This window comes from Rhinopithecus bieti, unplaced genomic scaffold, assembly GCF_001698545.2.
Source record: "Rhinopithecus bieti isolate Rb0 unplaced genomic scaffold, ASM169854v2 scaffold_34544, whole genome shotgun sequence".
Taxonomy (NCBI): Eukaryota; Metazoa; Chordata; class Mammalia; order Primates; family Cercopithecidae; genus Rhinopithecus; species Rhinopithecus bieti.
Genome location: NW_016814795.1, coordinates 317,661 through 330,961, shown reverse-complemented (window position 1 = coordinate 330,961; position 13,301 = coordinate 317,661). Strand labels below are relative to the sequence as shown.

At 36.3% G+C, this 13,301-nt stretch overlaps 1 protein-coding gene across 1 annotated transcript in view; it reads left to right on the top strand.

Annotated features, from left to right (window-relative positions):
• Positions 1–13,301, top strand: part of SEMA3E (semaphorin 3E) — a 297,545-nt gene that overhangs the window by 137,095 nt on the left and 147,149 nt on the right.

The window sequence follows — 13,301 nt, the reverse complement described above, 5'->3', positions numbered from 1 at the left end:
TTTATTATATCTTAAATAAATATATTTTAAGATAGTTTGCAAATGAAGTTAGTAAGTTAAAATGTTGAAAACATTAAAGATTTGGATAAGAAAAGCTTTTATAATGAAGACTTGGGTTTTACTTTTCCAGTCTTTTCTTGCCTGTATAGATAATTGAATGAGTATTTAATATTAAAATCAATAGTAAATTGAAGTTATAAAGAAATTTTGGCAATATTATTTATCTATGCCAAGCTTTGTGCTCTTGTTAACAGCACCTTATAATTTACAGCTTACTACTTGAAACATTTTCATGGTCTGATCTCTCATAAATCCCAGCTAGTCTTAAACAGTCCTTATCATCAGTTCCAACAAAGCTCTTTTTCAATCCCTGATAATATTGTATTTCTAGTCTAACTTCAAAGAAACAGATGAAAATATTGGTTGCTACACTTGTGATTTTTGATATTTCAAGTTTTAAATTATTTTTTCAAGATTTATTTTTGTTTATTTGAGTTTCCAAGTTAGAAATGCTTCATAGCTCATTTGCTAAAGATTAGTTCTTATAATATATATTATGTAGAGGCTTTAAATTTTATTTATATTCAGTATTGTCAGTAGGCTAACTTAGACCACAGTTACTTTTGCCCTACCAAAAAGGGCATTATAGTAAGAATTCTGACAAAAATTATATGTAAGAATATATGTTATAGGTTCAGTAATTCAGTGTAAATCAGATAATCATTTTCATTGTATGTATAGACATGGGTCATAACATTTTTGTTTAAAAGGTCCTCTGTCTCATTATAAGTAACTTATTATTTTTCTTGATTTTCTTAACCTTAGATGTTTAAGTACTCAATTACTTTAGGCAGAAAACAGGTTTTAGATATAATCACTGTGTAAATATTTTTATATTAATTGCCACAAATGATATAATTTGTTTCCCAAAATATCACTAATGACCACAAGCAAAAAAACTTCACAAAAATTCTACATAAATATTAACAATATATATGATTCTGGGAAAATACTTCATGAAAATGCTATCTTAGCTCAAGAAGCCTTTCTACCATTTATGATTGAAAATTGTCAATTTCAAAGATGAAATATTGAAATCCCAAAGTTGATCTGCACTTATAGCTTCCAATGTTTAAGTATAAATATCTTTGAATATATATATCTGAGGCCTTACAACTAGGGTATTGTTGTAACCTAAATTCTTGAATAGCTAAGATAATTGAGCAGCAGTTGGCAGAAGCAGGGACCTAACCGTCATATCCTCCACAGGAGCAGGGCTTAATGCTTAAAGGCTCATAGTGGGGCTAATGGCCTAGACTTCCCTTCTCCTTATTTGTTCATCTACTCCAAGTAAAGAGCAAAGCCTTGGGAGAAGATCACTGGTGGTTGTATTAATTTCCTAGGGCTGCCATAACAAAGTACCACAAATGGAATTACCTTAAGCAACAGAAATTTATTTTCTCACAATCCTTGAGGCTGAAAGTCCAAAATTAATATGTCCATAGAGCCATGTTCCCTCTGAAGGATCTAGAGAAACAAAACCTTTTTTTTTCCACTTCTTAGCTCATGGTGTTTGCTGCCAGTCCTGGGCATTCTGTGGCTTGCAGATGCATTGCTCCATTATTTGCCACCACTGTCACATGGTCTTCCCCACATCTCTATGTCCAAATTCCCCTTCCCTTACAAGCACACTAGTGATTGGTTAAAACCTAATCCAGTATGACCTCATATTACCTTATAAGACTCTATTTTTGAAGAAAGTCACACTCAAAATGCTAGGGGTTGGGGCTTGAACATATCATTATGGGGTCACAGTTAATCTCCAACAGGGCATGGAGATAGTCAGAGCTGATCCACGTACAGCCACAATATGAGATTACTTGGGACCCTCCCACAATTTAACTGGTTGATTGAAAATTCAGTTGAATAAAGATAGATGACAACATATACACCTTTTAAAAATATTCTCCTATTATTTCCAAAACACAAATAGAGAACTTTAAAAGCACAAACCACTAAACTATAACAAGGAGATAGAAAACAATAGCAACCTAATTTTGGCAAGTGGATAGCACATGGATGAGTGTAATTAATTTGGCAGAACCCACGTGGCCAAATTTTAATACCACAGAGGCACAAATCAAGAAAACACTTGATTTGTTCCATGGAATCTCCTCCAAAGCTTCAGGAATTGAAAGTGCCAAGCACCTGTATCAGTGAGGGCAGAGGCTGGATTCAGAACTTTGGTTAAAAGTCTGTTTAATAAGCAGTTGGAATCCCAGATCTTCTACCTTATCCAGCGTAACCTTGCTGCTTCCTCTCCACTATCCCTGAAAATAATGAAAGAATTTTTTTCTTTGAAGTAGGTAGAACAGAGCATCTTTGCACTGAAGTACAGGACTGAAATCAGGGAAACAAGTGAAACAATAAATATTAAATATCAAGACAGATACTGTGCTGATATGTGTTTAACAACCATCTCTCTGGGAAGAAAGAGCCTTGATTTGTAGTATTTTCTGACCTCTATGGTATAAATCTTACCACTACAGCCAATTTCTAACAATCAACATGATATCCTTGAATGTCAACTTGGGAAGAAATGTGTACAGGCTCTCATTATCGCTGAATTCATGCCAGTTCCACTGATTGAGAGCCTTCTAGCCTTCTTTTCCTAAGGCTTCAGAATGCTGGCAGCTCTCCAGAGACACAGTTGAAAGATTCTCCTCAGAGGAATCCACCAGTCTAAAGAAATATATTGATGCTGGACTTCCTCAAAAAATAATAATAATAATAATCTACTAACCCTTTCTACAGCAAAGCTTACAGTTGATAAGCTCTACCCATGGACTTAGAGATTCCATTCTTGAGCTGCTTTGAAACACAAGTACACAACCCAACATCACTGGATAGCTAAGGAAATCATCTAAAATGAAATAGAGACACACACACACAAAAAAACAAAAACCCAAAATGAAGGAACTTGGAAGAAACAAACTATTCTGGAAGAAAGTAAAGATCTTCATAAAGATTAGAGAAAATATTGCATCCATGAAACAAGATCAAATTGCTACTTTTAAAATGAGCAGAAAATAAAACAGCTCTTTGAATTTAAAATAAGAGAAGAAGAATAAAATCTCAGAAGAAGTTTTAAAAATTAAAGCTGAGGAAACAGTCCAGAAGTAGAGGGAAATGATGAAAAAAAAAAAAATACGTGAGAAAACAAGAAAATCTGAGGTCACCCCAGAAGTTCAAAAAATAAGCATCGCAGAAAGAGAAAACAGGGCCTATGTGAGAGAAGTCATCAATAAAATAATGAATAATTTTTTTTTAGTAATTAAATACATGTATTTTTAGATTGAGAGAGCCCAGTACAATGGATAAAAAGAAACTCATACCAAAGAAGGTCATCATAACGTTTTAGAACACTGGAGAAAAATAAAAGGCTCTGTGAGGTTCAGGGAAAAAAAATTAAATAAAAAACAGGTTACATAATTTTCAGGGATTAACATTGCTTTGTTCTTCATAGCTTCAAATCTAGAATCCAGGAGGCAACAGAAAATGCTGTCTAATTTCAGAAGAAAATGTTTTCCAATATAGAATTCTATATTCAGACAAAGTATCAATTAACTTAGGGCATTGAATAAACATGGTTCAGACATGCAAATTCTCAAAGTTAAGCTTGATGCACTATTTCTTAGAAAAATCTTAGATGATGCACTTCAGCAAAACAGGATAGTTAGCCAAGAAAGAGTAGCCAATCCAGAAAGGAGGGATTCAGGTCAGGAAGAAGCAAAAGGAATCCCCAGAGTAAGAGTGATGTGAGATCTCAGGATGAGAGCTGCACCAACAGAGGATGGCTGTCCACTGTGCTGCCAAGCGGAGGCTCCAGGAGAGATTTCCTTAAGGTGATGAAACTGATGGACTACCTGATGCATCCCAAAGCATTGAGAGGTATTCAGACAACCAATAGAGAGTTGGAGGGTGAATTCCTAATTTAAACTTAGAAAACTAAGCAGATTTTAAAAAGAGAGATGGAGAGAGCATTAAATTCCAGAAGTAAAAGTAGATCAGAAAGAAGAAAAAAGCCATATTTATATCATGTATAACTTTTTTTCAGGGATAAGGTTTTAAAATGTCACAATATTTTAATAGCCCAAGAGCTCACAATTCTATACTATGTACAATGAATGACGCGTTAAATTCATAAAACACACCACCTGCTTCTAGGAATGTTGTGTGGCCCCTGCACAAATGTGCTTTCTAAATTCCTAGAATTGCTAACTTAGTGAGTAATGTAACAATTTGGAACTTCTTTTTCCTTTGACTGAATGTTCAAATTGATATAAGGTAGGTCTCAGATTTCAAAATTTTTGGTCCAAGGCTTATAAAGACAGGTTTGGCCTTTTTTGTTTACAAAAGTATTTCTTTTATTTATCTGCTGAAGAAGATTAGAAAATATACTTTCCTCTAAGTTACCTCAGGTGGACTCACAGAATATTAGCACATTAGTGATTTATAAACTTTTCTACTGATACGACTTCCTTATTAAGGGAGAAAGAAAACTATTCTTACAAGTTCTTTGAGGCAAGCTTACCTAAGTATAAATCAAAATGTAATTTTTGCTCAAAGCTGCATTTGATTTTTACTAAGATAATCTTGTTGGTTTATATTGTTTATGAAGTATTAGATAATAATATTTAAATTAATACATAGACATTGGATTGAGCAAGTATAATGTTTCTCTTTGATGAGATTTTAAAACGTGGTTTTGAAGCATTTTCTCAAAAGAAACATGAACTATTTTATTAAATATTTATTTGTTAAAAATATCTGTTACCACGCTTTCTATGTCCTAGACAGTGTGAATGCAAGGACAAAACATGTTCTTGCCCTAATAATGCAGCATTTAATCTTAAGAAAGAAAAATACATGTATATTATTTGCTGTAATTTTATAAAATACTTTGGAAATCATAGATACAATGTATGGACACCAAAGGAAAATACATAGACAAGGAAAGGCCTTAATAATACTATTGTTTCTGGTAAAATGGAGGAAGATAAATCCACCAAGGAGATTAGGCGATTGGCCAGAGAGGGAGAACACACAAGAAAGTGTCAAGAAATCCAAAGCAGACAGAATTGAAGATGGCAGAGTGGCTAAGAGGAGCACATGCCACTGAGAGAGAAAAGCAATAATGACAGGAGAGTTAGCAGTCAACTTCACAGGACAGGGCTGTTTGGTTACCTTCCTGGATGTAACTATCATGGATTGGTGAGACTGAAAAAACAGATTTTATCCATTAAAAATGAAATTTGTTACATTTTTTAAAACATGCCCTCTGACTCCTTCCCTCTCCATCCCCTGACCTCTTTCCTGAATACTTTCTCCTTCTTAACACAACTAAAAGCTGATACCCTCTTGAGATCACTCTTTTATCTGTGACAAACACAAGTAAGAACTGTTCAGTCTCCAACTCAACAAAAGTCAAGGTCAGGAAGACGAAAGGCAAACCTCTCAGTCCTTAATACCATGATTATAATAAGGGGCAGAATCACCACTGAATGCATGGTGTGTACCCACACTGAACAGGAATCTCTGATGCTCATTTGCTCTGGTATACTCCCTCTAGCTCTTTTTGCCCCTGCCATCTGCCAACTTCCTATTTCCTTGGATTCACACTCTTCTTATGCTGGTGTTGCCATTAGCCTGTGCTGTTCAAGTCTCTGTGCATAGTTGGTTAAATGCTACAGCTTTATACTTCCTCACCTTCCTAACATATTTCCACCAATCCTGAGAATTGTGCTTAGGGGCTTGCGAGAGTAACAGGATTGTTAGAAAAAAGTGGGAATTCAAGTGAGACTAAGCCTCTCAGGCAGACTGAGCAAAGTGTGAGGAAAAAAGTCTTGGATGAGACAGTGAACCAAATAAGGAGGGACTCATTATTGAGGTAGGAACAGAAAGGCAGCTGGATATCATACTAAAAGATGGTAACATTTAATATATTCTATTTTTCTTCACTGTATCTTCTTAATAATGTCATGGGTGTTATCTCTCATGCTGTCTTAGGTTGTGTTCCCAAAAAGACCCTAAAATGAGGTGTGCAAATGATTTATTAAGGAAGTGATCTCAGCAAACACTGGTAAAGTTCTGGGGATCAGGACAAAGAAGGAGGGGAAAAGACAAATAAGGATGCAATCTCAGGCAAAGTCCCTAGAGGGTAGCTTCAGCCTGATCCTACAGAGAACTTTAGGTTATAGATTAACCCCTAGATGTACCCTGATTGAGTCGAGGGACCTAGGCTTTTATATCCTTGTACCTGTCAAGTATTGTTCAATGGCTGTCTGAAGAAGTAAGTTCCCAGGCACATCTGGTTCTCTGTTGTGTTGATGAAATAGCTCCATTAGCTAAAGACAGCTAAAGACAGTAACCATAAATAAAAAAGTGTCAGGAATAAAAGCCCACCAAGTTAGAAAGAAACATATAGAAAGAAACAAAGGAAAGCAAAAAGTAATTTGTAGGTAGAGTACCTTTATATAAAATTATTGCTTAAGGTAGCACTGAAATTTAGGAGAAAACTGATAATTTCTGAAGAATCAACCATGAGACACATTTATGATACATCTATATGACACTTCTAAGTAGCACATCTTTATAATGCTTCTGTATAAATATCTTTATAATAGATATAGAGTATAATCTCTATAATAGAACATAGCTATCAAATTTTTGTCTCTGCCCTGAGTGCCATCTTGGCATCATGACTTTAGATATCATGTGGCTTAATTTCTGTAAAAGTGCCTACAATGAACTGAGTTGAGTCCTCTTAAAATTCATATATGAAAGCCCTAAACCCCTTAAGCCACTATATTTGGAGTAAGGAGATAATTAAAGTCATAAGGTGGGGCCCTCATAGGATTAGTGTCCTTATATGAAGAAACAGGACTCTTTCTCTGTTCTCTGTGAGGACAACACCAGAAGGCAGCCATATTCAAGCTGGGAAGAAAACCCACACCAAGAACCAAATTGGGTGGCACCTTGATCTTGAACTTCCCAGCCTCCACAACTGCAAACAATACATTTCTGTTGTTTTAGCCACCCAGTTTATGGTATTTTGTTATAACTGCCTAAGCAGACTAAAACAGTACCATATGCCTGTACTCATGTTTAAACATGGTTTATTTTCTTCAGGGAAAAAAAAAAAAATGAAACTTAAAATTCCAGAAAGACTGTTTTCCCATGTAACATCAACTATGCCCTAGCTAATGAACAATAATGCAATTTCTGAGCCATCCTTATGTAATTTTCTCATATTCATTGTTATAAATCGTGCAAGATTGGAATATACTTCTGCTCTAATTTGCTGTCACACCTTTCCAGGTTGAACCTCAATGCTGCCTGTTTGTCTTGGTAAAAGCATTCTTTCCATGATTTCCTTGCATCCTGGCAGAGTCTGGTCTCTAAGACACTACAGGAAAGACTATGATTTGCAAAGAAAATTCTTATTGGCAAGAACTGCTACAGAGGTCCCCATAAAACTTCTACCAACATTTTGTACATCTATACATAGAATCCAAAAAAATAAAAAAAATAAAATAAAAGTTCAGATCCTTCTCAGAACAGGGACCAAAGTATTCATTAACTGCAATGAAAACAATCTATTTACAGGCACACTGCAGAAAAGGGAGTTAGCCATGTGGCTGACATCTCAGTCACCCCACAACCTAATGCCCCATACATGTAGAGATGAAAACAGGGCCAAGACAGATTGCTACTGGGAGTCAGCCATCAATGCTGGCAATATTCCAGCTTATTCTCTAGAGCAGGTATCTTTAACTGACCAGTTAACAAAAAATAAATTAACTTGTCCATTCAGTGTGATCAACAATCTAGCCCTAAGTATGACAAAATTGTTTGTGAATGGCTATCTTTAAATGGACTCAAAATAATTTCTATCTATCCCTGTGAATAGTTTCCATATTGGAAATGCTAAACTTGCGTCTATTAAGTATCTTAAATACGGTATAGGTTGGCACTCTAGTAACTGATGATAGAGGTGGGTTTTGTTTTTTAGCCGGTTTTTGGCCTTCTATTGCTGCAGACCCAGTCTTGAGCTCGTTCTCATTGATTCTACCCAGACTTTTTCTCATCTCTACCAGTATTTCTCTTTTTGTTCAACTTCCCACTGGTGGAGTAGAAGTGGTAGTAGAAGCAGGGGGTGTTGGGAAAACTGGGTTAACTTTTGTGCTAGTTTATAAGGAGAAAGTAATGGAGAAAGGGAGAAAATGAATGTTAATTCTGTTGCCAAGTCTTTCTCTCCAAGGTACTTTCCTTGGTCCTTGGAAGGAGCTCAGTAATTGAGATGGGAGCAGCTGTCTAGCAAAGCCCATTCTTGAGATTCCCCAATCTGCTAATGAATGGAATTTTTGAACTGTACTTTCTTAGGCATAACTTGAAAGAAGAGATGTAAATTCATTGAGTAATAAATATTTAAGTAAATGAATGCAAGATCTGTGGTGCAGAATAGTTTTAAAGTTTACAGAAAACAGAGAGATCAGAAATTGCCTGAAAGAAAGTACCATCCTAGCAGGGCCAATGTCAAATGAATATCAGGGATGATTTTATCATAAGCCTTATTTGTAATGTACACATTATTTATTGTTCACATATTTATAGAGCACCTATGATGTGACAAACTTTAGATTGAGAGGTTAGTAAAGTTGTGGGGAGGACTGGACAGATCAGGTAATCTAGTCATGTCTTAGTTCTACACCTTGAGTCTTTGTCTTTGGGCAAGTAACTGAACCTCCTCATCTCACGGTTTCCTCTTCTGCAAAATAGCAAAGATAAGAAAGATACCTATCCCATGTGGCAGGTTAATTGTGTCATTGTTTATGCCAGGTTCTACGCATACAGAAATAAGACAAAGCCTCCAAGATTTTCATGGTTTAGTAGTGGCTAAAGATAAGAAAAACAATGATTAAAACTCAGTATGGTAAATGCTATAAGACGAGACACATCCCAGAGCTATGATACTCATAGCAGTGGTTACTCAGTCTGAAGAAAGAGTGATGGTTTTAGAGTTTGGTATGAGTCTTGAAGACTTTACTAGGGAGACAAGAAGAAGACAAGGACTCCAGAAAAGACACAGAGATATGAGAAACATGGTGACTTCTAGGAATCGTAAAAAAATTTAGTATATCTACTGTTAGAAAAGACTCTGGGAGTATGCTAGAGAATGAAGCCGGGTGGTAGGGCTGAGTCATGCTAAAATGATGCAAACTTTTTTTGTAGGGTTTTAGACAAGTCAGATTCTGGAAAGATGGTTCTAGTTGTAGTGAGGAAGATGTATTTGAGTTGATAATTCCAAAACAACTTAGAAATTCCTAAGAAAACAAAAGAACTGCAGCGAGAAGTTTCATTATGCTATGAAGCAGGGAAACAGACACTCGGATGGAAACAAGGGTTAAATTTCAGAGCTGTGAAATAGTAGAAAAGGGAAGTAGGGAGCTTTCCTAAGAGGAAGGCATGTGCTAGAGTCTGGTCCAATAGGATTTTTGGGAATCACCAAGCAAAAGAAGGAATGCAGCAGGACAGAGAAGAGGCCTCCATTAACATTCTGAGATCTGTCATATCTTTACCTCTCTTTCAAATAATGAATGTAATAGTCAACTATTATCACTTAATTATTATAAGATATATCATGTAATTATTATAGGATATTAATGTGATGGGATTATCACAAAAATCCTACCAGGCAAATACTATCATCTTTATTGTATGGATGAGGAAACTGAAATAAGTTTAAGTGATTTGCCTAAGATCAAGTAATTAGTAAGAAGATAAGATTAGATATAAACCCACATTAGACTAAAACCAAAGCCCATTTCGATACAATTTTTCCAAACTATCAGCCTCTTTCCTGGTTGTATCTCCTGTCACCTTTCTCCAACCTATAGATTTCCTTGTATTTTTTTTTTTCCTTTCCTCACCTATGACTTGTAAGTACTCACTCATCTGCTATCTCTTTTTTTCTGAGCTAGTGAACACATTTGGCAAATGAACACATTGTTGATTCATGTTCTGCAACCTCAGTCGAATTCTTAGTGTTCCCCAATTTTCTGTGTGCATATTGTCCATTCTATGATCTGTTCCCCATAAATACCTCTCAGATTGAGACTGTGGTCCTTATGTACTAACTACAAATAAATCCCAACTCTCAGCTGCCATACTTTTCTCCTTTTATGAAGAAAAGCAGGGACTTCACATGGATTTGTTCACATTTCTGTGCCATTTTTGCACCCTCCACACACAGACACATTTACCTGTCTCTGACGGAAATAACAGTTTTGGGATTTCTAAGCCCCTAATGGAATTAACTCTGTTAATTACTTTTCTCACCCAGAGGCCCCAAACCATTCTTCTCCACCATGGTCCTCATTTGCTACCACTGTGTAGACACATTATCATTTACCGCAGATCTCTCTTGTCTTTCAAATTACTCTTGCTCAGATCCCAATAATAGTTACCAACCAGGAAATTTCATTTTCCATTGCATAACAAGTATATGGGGTACTTGTTATGATTAATGCCTAAAGTTTGATCTCTGGAGGTATTTTTGCATACACATTGTTTCTCTTTTCCTCATTCCCTATTTTTCTTTTTCCTTTCCTCCATTTACAGCAGTTTTGCAGCTCTAGGCTTCTGCTACCTCTCTCCCTAATTCTCACTCCATTCTACACAATAATGGTAAAAGAATAGCTAAGAAAGAAAATTATTCTATCTCTACAGAAGTGGGTGTAGTGATAACAATGGAATCTAGTAGCTAATGCATTGCAAATTCTTTACTTAGTGATTAATCTTTTTCTTTTATCCCTGTCAGAAGTTGGAGGAGTAGCAAAAGCAGCATTTCCTAGAGTATGATTGCAATTAAATTCCAAAATGTGAATACTTCTTCTTTTCCTAAGTTTTTGGGTAAAGCTTTCAACGTTGTTGGTGATTTTAGTACAAATCTCTCCAAGTGACAGTACTTCATTGCTTACTCTTCCTCTGCTTCTGCAAAGCCAATTTGTTATTTGGAGAATGGAGTGTGTAAAGGCCATAGAGCAAAGTCTTTCATGCTCCGTCTAGCATAAAGCAGCTGAAAAAACACACAATTTGGAGCATCAAGGCTATTGCTGAAGACTTTCCCGTTAATGCAGATGTTCAATTTAAATGCATGTGCTTACAGACCCTGAAAGGAGTAAGGTCGACTTGCTATAGGAATACTAAAGATACATGGTGTTTCTTTCATTTTGGTAGTCACAAGGGTAAATTGTATCCAGGAAGTAAAACACTCTATGGAATGCATACCTTTCTCTGACAGTAGCAAATTCCCTTTCTGTATTACATATATATATATATATATATATATATATATATATATATACACATACACACACACACACACACACACTCAATAAATGTATGTATGTGTTTATGAGTATACATCATCACTGTTATTGCTAAAAGTTATTATTGTAGTTTCCCTGGAAGGTACTGGTAAAAGCAAACTCTCTCAAGCATTTTTGACTTTCATGATACAGTTAAAAACATAATGTAGCAGGGGAAGAAGAAAATATTAATTTTCTACTACTACTTCAACGCACTATTTTGTCTCCACTAATGTTGAATATTAACATACTGAAAATGTCAGAATACATTGGCTTCAATGGTTATAGTTGATGTATTCTCTCTGTTCTAAGCAATTTAGATGATTTGTAATTAAGAGTTTACATAATATTGACGTTTCTTCAGTTACTTAACCAAATGGTATCACTCAGCAATGTCAAAATCAAATAATAGAAACTCCTCCTTGTGTTAAGATTTGCTAAGTATTATTTACATTCTGAAAGAGTTTATATTTTCATTATGTTTTTGTAATGGAAATACGTTTTGTTCCTAAATACTTTACCCTTACAAATTATCTTCTAAGTAAAATCAGTAATTTGAAAAGTAGAGGAAAATATTTTACATTGTCTTTGTACCTTTGTCAAATTATATTTTAAACTTACGTGATTGTCTAAATGCCTGTTTAGAAAGAAATGTATGTTTCATTTTAAAGGAGGGAAACTGTGAAGCCAGAGTTCATGTAACTACATGAGTTAATGTGCCCAGAAATTAGTCCAGTGTGTAAAAATATGTATTAAATTAATGAATAAAACTAAGTAGAAAAGGATTACTTATGTGGTTGGTTTATGATGCTGTTTAAAAATGTCAATTTAATGATCTGAGGGAATCACTGACGAACAGTTGTTTTCCTTTTCTTGGGTTTTTATGGTTTTCTGTTGTTGTTGTTGTTGTTGTTTGTTTTGACATGAATCTTACTCTGTCGCCCAAGCCCGAGTGCAGTGGGGCAATCTTGGCTCACTACGACCTCCACCTCCCACGTTCAAGCGATTCTCCTGCCTCAGCCTCCCAAGTAGCTGGGACTATAGGCACCCGCCACCACACTCGGCTAGTTTTTTTTATTTTTAGTAGAGACAGGGTTTCACCATATTGGCCAGGCTGGTCTCAAACTCCTAACCTCAGGTGATCCGTTCACCTCGGCCTCCCAAAGTTCTGGGATTACAAGCATGAGCCACCATGCCCCTCTGACAAACAGTTGTTTTATGTAAAGACTCAACATTTGGGAGAATGAAATATTACATACAATTTTTTATAGTCTAGGGATCTTCCCCATTGCTGAGGTGAGCAATCTATATGGAAGATTCCAGATAGTAATTATTTCTGGAGTAAACTCTAAAGATTAAACAAATGAATTAATTATGGTGTAGGCAATCTGTGGACTTCTGGAAGTACCCTGTAATGGGAAGATGGTGCATGTTAGGAATATCTCATACTCTCCACTCCCCTAAGCAGCATAGGAAGGATGGATGAGAAGGCAACAGGTTAAGAAAATCAGTATCGGCTGGCTGCGGTGGCTCACGCCTCTAATCCCAGCACTTTGGGAGGCCGAGGAGGGTCGATCACAAGGTCAGGAGATGGAGACCATCCTGGCTAACACAGTGAAGCCCCGTCTCTACTAAAAATACAAAAAATCAGCCGGGTGTGGTGGCGGGCGCCTGTAGTCCCAGCTACTCAGGAGACTGAGGCAGGAGAATGGACCCGGGAGGCGGAGCTTGCAGTGAACCAAGATAGCGGCACTGTACTCCAGGCTGGGCGACAGAGCAAGACTCCGATGAAGGAACGAAAGGAAGGAAGGAAGGAAGGAAGGAAGGAAGGAAGGAAGGAAGGAGGGAGGGAGGGAGGGAGGGAGGGGG